General features: G+C 47.7%; 1 protein-coding gene across 3 annotated transcripts in view; it reads left to right on the top strand.

The window, feature by feature from the left end:
- The window catches only part of LOC129385933 (uncharacterized), a 164,286-nt gene that overhangs the window by 125,793 nt on the left and 23,639 nt on the right, over positions 1-14,854 (top strand). The gene's annotated exons all lie outside the window — the stretch shown is intronic.

The following is a 14,854-nucleotide window of genomic DNA, read 5'->3' as shown; positions in this document are numbered from 1 at the left end:
AAGAAATAAATGGCAAGAAAAAACTGAAATGGTATAAATAAATAAAAGGAAAGAAAATGGAAAAAAGAACGAGAAGAAAAGAAAGAACGCTATGAAACCAAAATAGGTGTTGTTGCCTATAGTTTGCAATTTAACATACCGAATTGATTCTCAAGCTCCCTTTTAAGCGTTTATACCGATTCGTTGTAATGTCTTGACCTTATTAATAACGTATGATTCCCTGATTTTTCTTTCTCGTTCAGAACGAAAATTCGACTGTAAGGTTTCCAGCTTAAGTAAGTCAAAGTTATGACCGGGTTGGTTGAAATGCTCGGCTAGGGCTTTAGGAAGCTCTCTAGCTGTGTTCGCGCGATGTCTGTCTAATCTGACGTTAATTGATTGTCCCGTTTCACCGATATATTGTTTCTCACAGAAGGAATATTCAAGCATATCAATCACATTCGAACTTGTACATGTGAAGCTAGATTTGACTTCGTGTGTGTAGCTATTTCCGGTGCTTTTAATTTTATTGTCACTTCGAAGGTGCCTGCTTGTTTTGCACCTGAGGCGACAACATGCTCTTATTGCGGGTGACTGATGACACTAATACGTTTTTAATGTTTCTGTTGCTGCGATAGGTAACCCTTGGAACATCCGGGAACGCTTTCCTCAAACGCTCATTACTTCATAATATTGGGTGGCATATACGTAGGATGTTGCTTATGTTTGAGATTGCATTAGAATATTTTGTTATAAAAGCTGGCGGTCTGTCAGATTCTTGTGCAGGCTGTTTTTTCGCTAATTCGGACTGCCTCTCCAATCTCGACGCGATATGATAAGTTCTATCGAGAGGAGCTTGTGGATAGTTTCTTTCTGCTAGCGTTGTTTTAAGGTCATTTAGGTGTTCGATGTAATCGTGGTCTTGGCTTCAGATTCTTCTTATTCGTTTTGCCTGTACGACAAAAATTCCTTGCTTGCAGCGTCGTCTGTGATGACTGTTGTAGTCTAAATATTGCTGGCTCTCCGTAGGCTTCCGGTGAAGCGTCGTTCTCAGTTTTCCGTTTTCTATGTAGACCGTCGGGTCGAACTAGTTGATCCGACTGGGAGAGTGGTGAGCAGTAAGTTTACTACTCGGGTGAAAACAATTGAAATGGCTAATTAACTCGCTTAACGCGCTTGCAGCTTGTTCCAGTATTGTATATTTGTTGTCATTGTAACAGAGATAGGTGTTTTTTTTTAGAGGGTAGGATTTCAATAGGTCTGCTTCAAGCTGTCCAATCAAAGTGCTCGCAAACGTGGAAGCGAATGGTGTTCCCATGCTATTGCCGGAAGTTTGGAGGTAGTGAATAGAAACGAATTCGAAATAGTTGAGCGTGAGAACTAACCCAAGGAGCCACCGATAAACTTCGGCAGCGTGCGCTTGGGGATTCATTGCGAAGGATTTAGAAACGGCTTCAATTCCTTCACTCATCGGTATGTTAGTGCAAAGGGCAGGAACATCCAAAGTGATTAAAATAGCCCGGTTGGAAAGGAATTGGTTGCCGTAGATAATTAGAAGGAAGTGCTGTGTGTCTTGAACAAAAAATGAGAGGGTAGTGGGGTCGTTTGACACGTGCTTATTTACGAATTTAAATAGTGACTTAGTAGGTGTGTTGTTATTACAAATAGGCCGACCGGGGATTTCTGCTGTAAATATTTCTTCGACCAGAATTTTATGTATTTTCGGAAGAAGGTAAAAGCCGCCTGCTTTTTGTTTTTGGGCATCATGAAGCGATATTCAGATTGCGTGATTAGTTCCTTGGACAAGAGCGCTGCTATTGTGTTTTTGACAGCATTGCGGCAGTCTGAAGTTGGGTTAGAGCCGAGGTTTCTCTAATGGGTCTTTTTTGGTCTGTTGTTTGGAGGCCTCATTTTGTACTTTTCTATAGGCCCGATTACGATACTGCCGCGTTTGTCTGCTGGTTTTATGACAACATCTTTCCTTTCCGCGAGTTTCTCAAGGATTTGCTGCAGAGCGGGCGACAAATTTTTGCCTTCGTGGTAATGCCGCGCTGACTTTATAATTTACTTTGAGATCAGCTTTATGTATAAATCCAGGTCTGGGCACTGTTCGGTTTTCGGTGTCCACGCGCTAGGTGGTCTAAGAGAGTCTCTATCTTGTTTTCCTACGCCTGGCCTATTGTTGATGCGCATCTGCCTTGAGAATTGTGTTATACCTTTGCAGATGGAGCAACCAAACCCATTACAGAAAAATCGACTCCAACCCAACTTCTGACTCCACCAATACTGTCAATACAGAATAGCGGAGCGCCTATCCAGGGAACTAATCAGGCAATCTGAATCAGGCTTCATGATGCCCAAGAACACAAAAGCCAGCGGCTTTTATCCTCTTCCGAAAACACATAAAGTTCCGGTCGAAGAAATCTATAGAGCAGAACTCCCAGGTTGGCCTATTGTTTGTAATTACAAGACACCTACTGAGTCACTATCTAAATTGTTAAATCACGACCTATCAAACATCCCCACCACCCCACCACCTTTTGTTCAAGACACACGGCACTTGCTTTGAATTATCGATGGCATCAACGCCAACCAAATCCTTACCGACCGCCATATTCTAATCCCTTTGGATGTTTCTGCCCTTTACACTAATATACCCATGAGTGAAGGAATCGAAGCCGTTTCTAAATCCCTCGCGATGAATCTCCAAGCGCACGTTCCTGAAGTTTACCTGTCGCTCCATAGGTTAGTTCTCACGTTAAACTATTTTAAATGCGAGTCTATTCACTACCTCCAAACTTTCGGCACTATTATGAGAAGACCATTCGCTCCCACGTACGCGAACATTTTCATGGGACAGCTTGAAGCAGACCTATTGAAATCCCACCCTCAAAAACCCCACACCTATATTCGTTACCTTGACGACATATTTAGATTACTGGAACAAGGTACAAGCGCGTTAGGCGACTTATACTCATGTCACACGGACGCGGCTAAAGCCCTTTTAACTCGCTTCAACCAAGGACGTCTTTATCTCGAGGGAGATGCGCGCCGTGTCACACGGCAGTCCTTTAGCAAAGCAAGTTTAAGGAAGTTCTTAGCGAAAGGAGATGGAAGATCTCCCTTGCAGACTGAAGGGAGTACTCTTGCTCCCCGCGCGCTTGAATTTCTAGTCAAGAAATCACCCTCAGTTTTATTAATTGCACTTTTACCAGAAATTATAACTGTTTTGATTGCATATAATATAGTATTTGAGCACTGACAAAGATATTTGAGTTGAGCAGCTACATTCGACTCTCGAACCGGGCGTTTTCGGAATGGCTGCTGCGTTTGCCCTGACTCCGCCATTTTGGGTTGTTTTGGTCAACGCGATCCCACGTCTCGCGCATGCGAAATGAGTGATTCACGTCTTTCCCGAAATTTTTTAGCAATATATAACGTGTTTATTTCAGGGCTGCGTACGAGGTGAGCAGCGCCTAATGGGCCCCCAGCAGCAGCTTTCAAAAGCTCGCTTATAGGCCGTGTGACACGGGGCTAACTCCTTTGATGTGAAACTCCCTTGCGGTCCTTTAAGGGAAGGGAGTTTGAAGGAGATCCGAGTTGCCCGTGTGGCGCGGGTATTAATTAGCCATTTCAATCGTTTTCACACGAGTAGCAAACTTAATGCTCACCACTCTCCTAGTCGGATCAACTTCCTTGAATATTCCTTCTGTGATAAACAATATATCGGCGAAACGAAACAATCAATGAACGTCAGATTAAACGCACGTCGCGCGGACACAGCTAAATATCTTCCCAAAGCCGTGGCCGAGGAGGAGGAGGAGGAACTTTATTATCGCAGAAGTCGTTGCTGGGTTTATTCCTGGGTGGTTCCCTTTGACAGGGCTCCCCTGGCGATCGCGGCTCGCAGGCCCTGGTCGAGGGTCGCCAGTTGGCTTCCAAAGTCCAGTTCGGAGAGTCTCGCCTCCCAAGACCACGTAGTGAGTGTGTGTGTTGTGACTCGTGGCGCAATTCATGTGTTATGTGCGCGAGTGTCGCTGTGCGGTTGCTACACCAGGGACATGTCCGGGACGTATCACTGCCTGGGGAGATTGCGTGCAGACGAGAGCACTTCATCCAAACAGCTCATAATTTTGATGAACCTAAACTCAACATCTTACAGTCGAATTTTCCTTCTGAACGAGAAATAAAATACAGAGAATCATACCTTATCCATCAGATCAAGATATTACAACCAATAGGCATAAACGTTTCTAAGGAAGCTTTAGAATCTATTCGCTATGCTAAATTGGAAGCTATAGGCAACAACACTTAGTTTGGTTTCCTAGCGTTCTTTTTCTTCTTCTCTTTCTTGTTTTCGTTTCTCCCCTTTTATTTATTTATTCCATTTCAGCATTTCCCTTTCTTTTATTTTTTTTTTTCACCAGCAGCTCTTTCTACCGCTCCTTCTATTATCTCTGTCAGGGAAACGATAGCCCCCGACCACCAGCGAAACAGGTAATAGAGGGCTGCTGTGCGCGCCTGTTGACACGCCGGCTGACACACGGGCGTTGACAAGTGATTGACAGGTGGCCGTGACAGGTGTCCACAGCACTCCTTTATACGCAATTATACGCCCTTGCCGCTAACACACCTTCGCTTGTTGCCGCACTCAGCCTCCTTACGCCCTCTCCCCTTTTGAAGAACCCCACCTAAATATACAATGGCAAGGAAAGCATATGCTGCCTTTAAGACAAGTGCACTTGTCGAAACGTCGGCTCCTGCTTTCACCTTTTCCTAGTTTTGCTCATCGTCTTGTATTTCCATCTCCCGCCTTCCCCGTGTTTTCCCTCTATAGTTTCATGACATTCTTGATTTTATCTGTTTCGGGCATAGCGAGTTTAATGCGTGGGCAAAGCTCAACTACAGTTGCACTGTTTTGCTAGGCGCGGCAATACAAGGGCAGCTTCCTTCGAAGCTTGCGCACAGCAGGGCCATCGAATACTTTTTTTGAAACAATTCGTCAATGCTATCCAGATGCTGTGGTTCGATTCTTGATTTCGGAACCAGCGATAGCGACTCCAGAAGCATAGAAGATGATCTTAATTAGTTTACTTGTCTCATCCGATTTCTCATACGCACTCACGCGATCGAATGGCGACAGCAAATCCTCCACGTTATGGTCGTCGTTGCCGCTGAAGACTGGATGACCTCGTTGAGCTAGAGCACTGCACTAGACGGCAGGCGTGGGGCTGTGCGGCATCCTGAGACATGACAGAAAGGGGAGAGAACGTCCAACTAGGCAGTTGTAGGTCGAGAAAGGGCCCGGCATATCCATGAACGCGAAGACAGATGCGTTATGCTTTGATTAATGAAACCCTCAGAGAGGAAAACACCGCACCGAGAGGTCACATGGCTCAGGCAATACAGGTACTAGGTTTCGACCAAATCGTCATCGTCTTTCTTGAAGCAGTGCATAGTGCTAGTTCGTCTCCAGTAAATTAAGAATCTTGGAGAGCCAGCAATATACCAACGCACATTCTACTTCGTCTGAACATTGACCATAGCATGTAACATAGCACTCCTCCTTCCTGCCACGATTTTTTGTAAGATTTCATGTCCGTTTCTTCCCCAGATCTTCCTAAGGAGCGAGGTAAATCCTGCTTTCTTCGTCTCCTCCACATACGTAAACCTCCTGATCACTTGCACGCTTGATTGGGGACAAATTGTAATTTTCCCCCTCATTATAAACTTACCCTACACATCGCCCATGGGGACACATTATTTTCGCGAAATATTACCAGGTATTTTGATTATTTCACCAAGGATCCTGCAGAAACCACTCACTAACGCTTTATGATTCATGAAAATAGAAAAAAATGATACGAATGTGCAGTAATTATTTCCAAAAACTTTTGTCCGGCATGACACTTTCCATGACCATAAAGTGACCGCCCGTAACTATACGGTGTCCCCGCTTCTGTGAAATCCCAGTTTATCTCGCCTAGCATCCACGTGGGGGCCATTGTCCCTTGCTCTATCTTAAAACTGAGGTGGCTGCGCGGCTCGGGCGCCAACATAACCACTGGACAATCCTGCTTTGACTTTACATTAAAGTCAGTCGACTCCCCGTTCTCAACCAATCCAAACGCGTATTACTTGCATGCGAAGCATGACTGCGAGTCAGCCTAGTTGGAACAGACTCATTTTTTTAAAAACTTTTTGTGCGCAAACAAACAGGGACAAAGAAGAGTAGCAACACAAGGACGAGCGCTTAGAACTAGAAATTAACTGAAGCATGACTGCGAGTCGGCCTAGTTGGAACAGATTCATTTTTTATTAGCGCTCGTAAAAAAAAGCGCTAATAAAAAAACGAATCTGTTCCAACTAGCGGAAGTCACCAGGATCACCTGGATACTGAAATTGCGGTAAGTGGACCAAATTTTCGGCTATTTTTCGACTTTGATGCGTCGTCCCGGCGGCTGCGTTCGACCTAGCGTCGACTCCGACCACTGCCCGCCGGCCAAGCATAGGTGCGCCTCGCCGCCGACCCCTGGGGCAGGATATTTTCGGCGAAAATGGAGGTCGTTGTTCAAAGGGAGGATATTTCTCCTGAAGAATTTTCCGAAAAGGTCGGTTGGTTCACGATCAACACAAACCAGCAACGCGACAGCCAAGATGGCGGCCGCGAAGGAGGAAGCCAAGGTGTCGGCTCGGATCGAGGAAAATGACAAGATGGCGGCCACGTGAGCACCAGATCAATCAAGATGGCGGAGGGGAAATTGGCGCGGCGCTCCTTGGCGTCGCAGCAACCACGCCTACCTACTGGCCTGCATAAGGTGATAATCCGAACGAGCGGAGGATTGAAAGCTCTATCTTTGGGTGGAGATGTCAAGATATATGAGATTGTTCGAGCCGCTGCAGGCGTGAATTTGAAGGAGGCTAAGGAAGACATTATTCAACTTAACACCAAGCAAAACACCATTTTGGTGGGCACCATAAGTGAAGAAAGAATGCATCGGTACCTGAAGATAAATATACTTCAGGTTGATCAGGCAAAATACGAAGTGAACGCCTACCTGTCAGCCCCCGAAGGTAGTGGCAAAGGAGTTATGCGTGGGATCCCGGTGGAACACACGGAAGCACAGATTCTGGACAACCTGGATTGTTCAAAGAACCGCAAAATCAAAGGGGTCAGAAGAATGGGGAAGACATCGACCTCAGTTCTCATACTCTTCGTCAATGAGAATGTGCCGTTTTGGATTTATTATGGAGGCAGGCTCCTCAAGTGATTCCTCTAGAAAAAGAAGTTTGAAATGTGCAACGCATGCGGACATCTTGGGCAGCGCTCTGATGTGTGTCCGGACCCGGACGACGTCAAGTGCCGCGGCTGCGGTACGGTGAAGCCACCGAATGGACACGTGTGCGATCCCAAATGTGCTCTTTGTGGAAAGGGACATGAACTGGGAAACAAAAAGTGTCGCGAGATCTACCAAACTCCGTACATCGTCAGGAAACGCCAGTGGGAGTGGAAGCTCCAAGAAGAGGAGGCGAAGAAAACACCACCGTCTGGGCAGAAAAGCCGCTCAAGAAACCGGGAGGGCTTCCGGAGCCGCTCCGACTCCTTCCCTCGCCTCGATCCCCCGGGCCATTCCAGCTCCAGGGGCTGCTCCAGCTCCAGGGGTCGCTCCTGCTCCGAGGTCCACTCCGGCTCCAGGGCAAGATCGTCGTCAAGGCCGAGGAATGAAGCCAACAAGCAAAGGGAGGTGAGCTGGGTAGATAAGGTCTCTCTAAAAATACGGAGTCTGAGGAACTCGCCAAGATGAGAATCACGGTAGAGAAACTCATTAAATGAGTAGATGACCTCGAAATGGAAAACGCTATGCTAGGGAGAAAGTAGCTAATGCAGTCAAAAGAGCTAACACGATTAGAACCCACCCAACCGTTAAAAGCACTGTGGCGATGCAGGTAGATGACACCCACTCCCCACCTCTGAAAAGGAAACCAGGCGCGAACGCGCCGCAAGAGCCCACAATGGCAGATCTATGCAAGAAAAGGGACGACTGCCAGGCGAGCTGGGAGGCAAAGTTCGCAGCAGTCATCCAAGCCATCAAGGCGCTATCGGAAGAAAGCCAGAAACACAGGGCCGAGTTGGTGAGCATTAATCACTGGCAGAGGGAAACAGAGCAGAAGGTACATGGTGGTTCTATGACCGCTGCGACCCTAATACCACTGGGCGATAATCCACAATTCAATCATGCCAAATCACAATAGACACACGAGTTGGCAGTGGAATTGCCGCGGGTACCGTCGCAAAAGGGCGGTCCTACAGCAGCTCCTTCTTGGAAAAGACAATCCGGACGTAATCGCTTTACAAGAAACTGGGGCGATGGCAAAATTATCGGGCTACATATCATTTAGTACAGATGATGGAAGATCCGACGTAACCACCCTGGTCAGGAAAAACTTGGCAGTCGTTAAGCACGATACGGAGGTTATCAACGTAGACCACGTCCTTGTTGAACTCATTCCACCAAAAAAGACAGAAGGCAGCCTCTTCGTTCTCAATATTTATAGCGGCCCGAAACAAAAGAAAGCCCGATTTGGACCTGTTCTCCAAAAAACTGTGCAGATTGCCAACAGGCAAGCATTGGTAGTGGTGGGAGACTTTTACGCCCAACACGCTGCCCGGGGGTACAGAAAAAAGGAATTAAGGGAAGGGAACTCTGGCTGGATGCAGAGCAAGAGGGGCTCACCTTAATGACGGACCCCCAAACCCCTACTACAGCGGGGAATAGTGTCACCGTAGACACCTCACCCGACCTCACCTTCGTGAAAAACGTGGGAGATGCAACCTGGGTTAATACTCAGGAAAAGGAAAACCTAGGTAGCTATCACTTTATTCTCGAAACAGTGGTGAGCGCAGGCCCTGCCAGGAGAAAAGGCAGAAACAAGCTAATTGTTGAATGGGATGCCTTTCGCGAAATAAGAAGCGAGACGGCAGTGAGTGAGATAAGGGATATTGATGAATGGGCTAAGAAACTGGGCCAGGACGTTAAGAACACAACCAAGGAGATAACAGAGGACTCGGTGCTGGAGATAGCGGACACCCACCTCCTCCACATGTGGGAAGCTAAGCTCAGCATGAAAAAACGGCTCAGGAGGCAAAGGTGGAACCGCAATCTCAGGAGACGGATCGCTAGGCTCAATAAAGATATAGAAGATTACGCGCTCAAACTAACCAGGCAGAACTGGGAGTCCACCTGCGATAGGATGGATGGAAATATAGGCCTAGCTAGGACATAAAATCTGCTCCGCTACCTACTGGATCCACAGGGCTGCAAAACAGCGCAGCGACAGACCCTACAAAAAATTCTTCACTTGTACGAAGGAACGGAGCTAGATCTAATGAAGGGCATACAGGAGAGATTCATAGGGGACACTAGCAAGGAACTCCTACCTAACTATGAAGGCGTAGGCAACTCCAGCCTAGACGAACCCATCAGCGAGGCGGAGGTCCGGGCGGAGATTGCCAAGCTCAAAACCCCATCAGCTTCAGGCCCGGATGGCGTTAGCAATACAATGCTTCGCAATCTAGACGATAACTCTATAACTGCACAACCTTTATGCAGAAGTGCTGGGAAGAGGGTAAACTACCAAATCAGTGAAAAACCGCTAAGGTGGTGATGATCCCAAAACCAGGCTAGAAACTCCAGATAGAGAACTTAAGACCTATCTCTCTAACCTGTTGTGCAGGCTAGCTTATAGAGCACGTTATTCAAACGCGGCTCAATAACTACATGGAGGATAATGACCTCTATCCGCATTCGATGGTGGGCTTTAGGCCCAGGCTCTCCACCCAGGACGTAATGCTGCAACTAAAACACCAAATCATCGATGCGGAAACTGGGGACGCAAAAGCAATCCTAGGGCTTGATCTAGCGAAGGCCTTTGATAACGTTACACATAAAGCCATTCTTGAGAACCTTCAGGACGTGGGAGTAGGCGAACGAACCTACAATTACATTAGGGACTTCTTGTCAGACCGAGAAGCAAAAATCCAGATTGGAGAATGCCAATCGAATGACAGTAAATTAGGCAGCAAAGGGACCCCACAGGGCTTTGTGCTCTCGCCCTTTCTTTTCAATCTGGCCATGATCAAACTCCCTGAAAGACTGGAGGCTATTGAAGGACTAAACCACAGCATGGACGCTGATGACATCACGTTGTGGATAGCTAGGGGCAGCGATGCCCAAATAGAGGAGAGCCTCCAAAGGGCTATCCAGGCAGTTGAACATTACGTCGGACCTACGGGACTTAAATGTTCACCACAAAAATCGGAACGGCTTCTATACCAGCCGAAAGGCAGGGCCAGTAAGGAGGAACCGCAAATCTCCCTCACAGCTGGGGGGATCCCCATTCCAAAAGTAGACAAAATCACAGTTCTGGGACTCTTGATTCAGGTCAACAGCTTTAATGGCGAAACAACAAGGAAACTAGACAGCTGCGCACTGCAGACCATGAGGCTGATCCGCAGCATTGCCAACAGGTGGGTTGGGATGAGAGAAGCGAACCTTGTTAGGCTAGTCCCGGCATTTGTTATAGGTGGAATAGCTTATGTTGCTCCCTTCCTCAGTTTTAGGTCATTCGAGAAGAAGAAGATTGAGGGCACATACGTCAAGTATATACCAGGCGCTGGCGCTTCCCATCCGCACTGCAAATGAAAAGCTTTTAGCTCTAGGGCTCCACAACACTCTTGAGGAGATAATTGAAGCAGTGAGGATCTCGCAGTATGAGACTTGCGGGAAGCCCTACGGGCAGAAAAATCCTAGCTAAGCTAGGCATAAACTATGAGGGGCAGGAAGGCATCAAAGTTGACCTGCCGCGAAGCGTGCAGAACCGACTAATAATCCCACCACTACCTCAAAACATGCACCCAATCCATCACAAGGAACGCAGAGAGAAACGGGCCGAGGCTCTTGAGAAGCGTTTCAAAAACTCGAAGGACGTGCTCTAAGTTGATGCTGCAGACTATGGCAACGGCCGCATGGCCCTAGCTGTAGCGAGCGCTGAAACTAGATTGATAGCCAGTGGCACAGTTCCAATTGACTGCTCTCAGATTGGAGAAGAATCTGCCATAGGACTTGCAATTGAAAGTACTTCAGCCAAAATTATAGTCAGCGACTCTAAGGTTGCGGTGATGAACTTAGCCAGTGGCAGAATTTCTCCCGAGGCGAACAGAATCCTGAAGACCTGCAGAGATAGGAGGAAAATTGAAATAATCTGGGCCCCTGCGCACGCCTCCCTCGCTGGGAACGAGGACTTGCATTCCGAGCTGATGGGCTAGCCGAAGGCTTCACGGGGCGCGACCGCTTAGTGTGTTAGAGATCACACAACACTACAGACTAGGGCGGGTTAAATATCCTCCGGCTGATATATCCTTAAACAAGAGCCAGGCCTCCACTTGGCGTCGCCTGCAAACCAACTCGTTTCCAAGCACGGTGTCCTGCAGCCTCTACTACCCGGGTCAGCACTCCAGCCAGTGTAAGCTATGTAAAGCCAGGGCTAATCTTAATCACATTCTGTGGGAACGCCCACAGGCTCCCTCTGAGGGCAGAATAAAGTCTTTAGAACAATGGGAGCTCTTATTACTCAGCTCCGCTCCGGAGATTCAACTGAAGACCGTCCGACTGGGTGAAACCGCCGCTAGGGTCCAAGGACTCCTGGCCGTCGTCTAGGTGGGAAGGCTTAAAGCCTTCCCTACATCTGTTGGACAAATAAAGTTTTACAATCCAGAAGAATTAGCGCTCGTCCTTGTGTTGTTACTCTTCTTTGTCCCTGTTTGTCTGTGCAAAAAAGGTTTTTTAAGGAAATGTACTTGCATCCGTTTAAGCGAGCTCCCAACAAGCGATGACCCAGGACACTTAAGTTTTTTTTGCCGACGCTAGCCATGAACGACACTGATTCTACTCCTGCTGACAGAGAAGACGCAACGATAACGTCTCCTGTCATCACCTCAGAGCTTCAGCTTCCCAGCTTTTCGCCTAAGAATTGTCCAGTTTGGTTTATGCAAGTGGAGGACTGTTATCAACTCCGGCACATCACTTCACAGACAGCAAAGTACCTGCACGGCTTCACCGCACTACCCTCCGACTTCGGCGATGTCAGAGACTACTTGCTATTGGACATAGTTTCGGCGACAGCATACGACGACTTGGAACGCATGGTCTTGCAGAACCTCGAGCCATCAAAACACTATGCGCCAACAGCTCCTCGCTGGGGAACTCGGCGAACAACGACTGTCACAACTCCTGCACCGGATGCATCAGTTACTGGTTGAGCGCAAACAACCAGCTTCCAATTTAGCGAGAGGTATAATTGCGGTGCCTCCCACAATCCACACGCATCGCACTGGCGGCTTCCGACGAGACAAGTGTTCATCGGCTAGCTGCACTTGCTAACACAGCATAAGCAACCACTCGTCTTCGGCAGTGTTACTTATCGCCGCTGCGATAGTCTCAGAACCAGGAGACCGACTTTCGCACCTGGTGGAAGCAGTCGAGCACCTTACCAGTGCACTGGAGAAGCTCATGACTGCTGGCAACACTGGCAACCAACTTCGCCGCAACCATTCGGCTTCACAGTCTCTCAGCGCACCTAGAGACTTGCCGCGGCAGTTGTGCTGGTATTATCATCGCTTTAGCGCACAAGCAAGTCGCTGCACCCAGCCCTGTTCGTGGACGCGAAACGCGCCGCCCAGTCGCTAACGGCGGTATGCGACATCGGCCTGCTCTTCGTAGTCGACCGCGTCACCGGCACCGGTCTTCCCATAGAAATCGGAGCCGAACTTTTTATCGTTCCCGCCGCGGCCGCAGTTCGCTAACACGCCAAGTCCACAAGTACGCTCCACGGAGTGAACAACACTGGCGTCGCGTCGTATGGGCTCCAAACGACAACGTTAGACATCGGACTGCGGCGCTTGCACAAATGGGTGGTTGTGATCGCCAACGTCAGCTTTGCCCTACTAGGAGCTGACATCCTCAGCCATTTCAACATAAATGTGTATTCGCTATCGGCGCGTTAAGGATAACGTCACATCCTTCGACGCACTTGGCCTGCAGTCACACCTCACCTCATTTGCCATCCGCACGTTATGGCCGGTCTCAACGTATGACAAGATGCTTGCTTAGTACCCGCAACTCATGAAGCCCCGAAACGATGCACTGCACGTGAAACACAAGGTGACGCATCATGATAATTTGCGACCACAAGCAGCATGCGCTAAGTTGCGCGTTTTCCTGCCAGAGGTTGACTCGCGCCTAACGCCGTGTGCTGCCTGGCCGTCCATCTTCAATCACCGAAGCTTTGCATCATCTGAAGGTTATGTGTGTCTAGCAGCGAACTTCACTGAGTGTGCATCGCCAATGTCGGGACAGTGCCACCTGGACCTACAAAACCACCAACACTGCGTCTACTCGTCGCGATTCGCCACCACGAGCAGCATGTGCTAAGTGGCCCATTTTCCTTCCATAGGCTGATTCGTGCGCGACGCTGTGTGCCGCTTGGATACCCATCATAAATCACCAAAGATTTGCATCATCTGAAGGTCATCTGGGTTGAGCATCGAACTTCAATGGGCCTGCGTCACCGGTATTGGGGGCAGCGCCACGTGGACTTATAAAACCTCCAGCACAGCACCTACATGTTGCGATTTGAGGCCACAAGCAGCATGTGCTAACTTCTGCGTTTTCCTCCCACAGGTAGGCAATAATTTAGACCTAAAGTGCGTCACATGCCATACTGGCTAGGCCTTAGGTATAGTTGGCTCGCAGAAAGTTATGCGACTTTGCTAAGAGCAATCGTGAAGAAAGCGATTGTTTTTATTACTTTTAACTCTCCATTTTAAAGTCTCGATTTACTGGTATCACTCAGGCACTGCTAATGCAGTACACATTGCTGCAATGAAGCAACCTTTTAGAAATTGGCGAAAACCAACCGAAAGGCGTAAGCTTACGTCCATAGATGCAGTCTCGTTGCCGATGGCAAATTTGCGCAGCGTTTATTACACATATGGCGCACTAAAATACTAAGAGGCACGGAAACGTGGCTTTCCATTGAAATCAAAACCAGTGAATTAGCACTTGGCCCGTCTTTTTTAACCTTCTGATAGCACAGGGAAGGCTTAGAGTATGCGGAGGTATTATAGCCATTAAGAATGACTATCAGCCATCTATAGGGATTGTCGACTCTTCTCTTGAAATATTATGGGTATCTGCACGCATTGGACCTGCGCAACATGTCAGTGGCGCATGCAATTGTCCACTAGTATCCCACTTCCCAAAATACATATTGATATTAGGGGGCAGGGGTGACTTTAATTACCCAAGTTTCGAGTGGTCGACATCGTCTCTCAAGGCAAATAGCAACAGATCTCACCGTATTCATTTTCTACAAACCTTTCACTTTCACAAATGAACTCAAATCGTGCGCAAAACGATACGTAGTGATCACGTACTAGATATTTTTTTTTAACAGATCATCCTGGCCTTGCTGCGACGCACATACTAGAACAAATAGGTGACCATATGGTGGTTCAGTGTTCCTTTATATAATTAAACCTACCCAGCAGAATAGAATTAAAAATGCATTCTCAACTACGCACACGCCGACACCGGCAGAATGATTGGTATGTCAGCCTCTATTACAAGAAACTTTGCAAACACTTTTCAAAAAAGAACGGTAAATGATCACTCGTGCTTGTTCCGCGATAAACTAAAAAAAAGTTGAAACTGTGTGGGTGCCAAAAATAACGATAAGTTCGAGGCAGAAGATCGATTATTTAATCGCGAGCTGAAGAAAAGCATAAGCAAGAAAAAAAGACCCTTCAGAAAAGCTG

The sequence above is a fragment of the Dermacentor andersoni genome, chromosome 7 (assembly GCF_023375885.2).
Source record: "Dermacentor andersoni chromosome 7, qqDerAnde1_hic_scaffold, whole genome shotgun sequence".
Taxonomy (NCBI): Eukaryota; Metazoa; Arthropoda; class Arachnida; order Ixodida; family Ixodidae; genus Dermacentor; species Dermacentor andersoni.
This window is presented reverse-complemented; position numbering and strand designations above follow the sequence as displayed.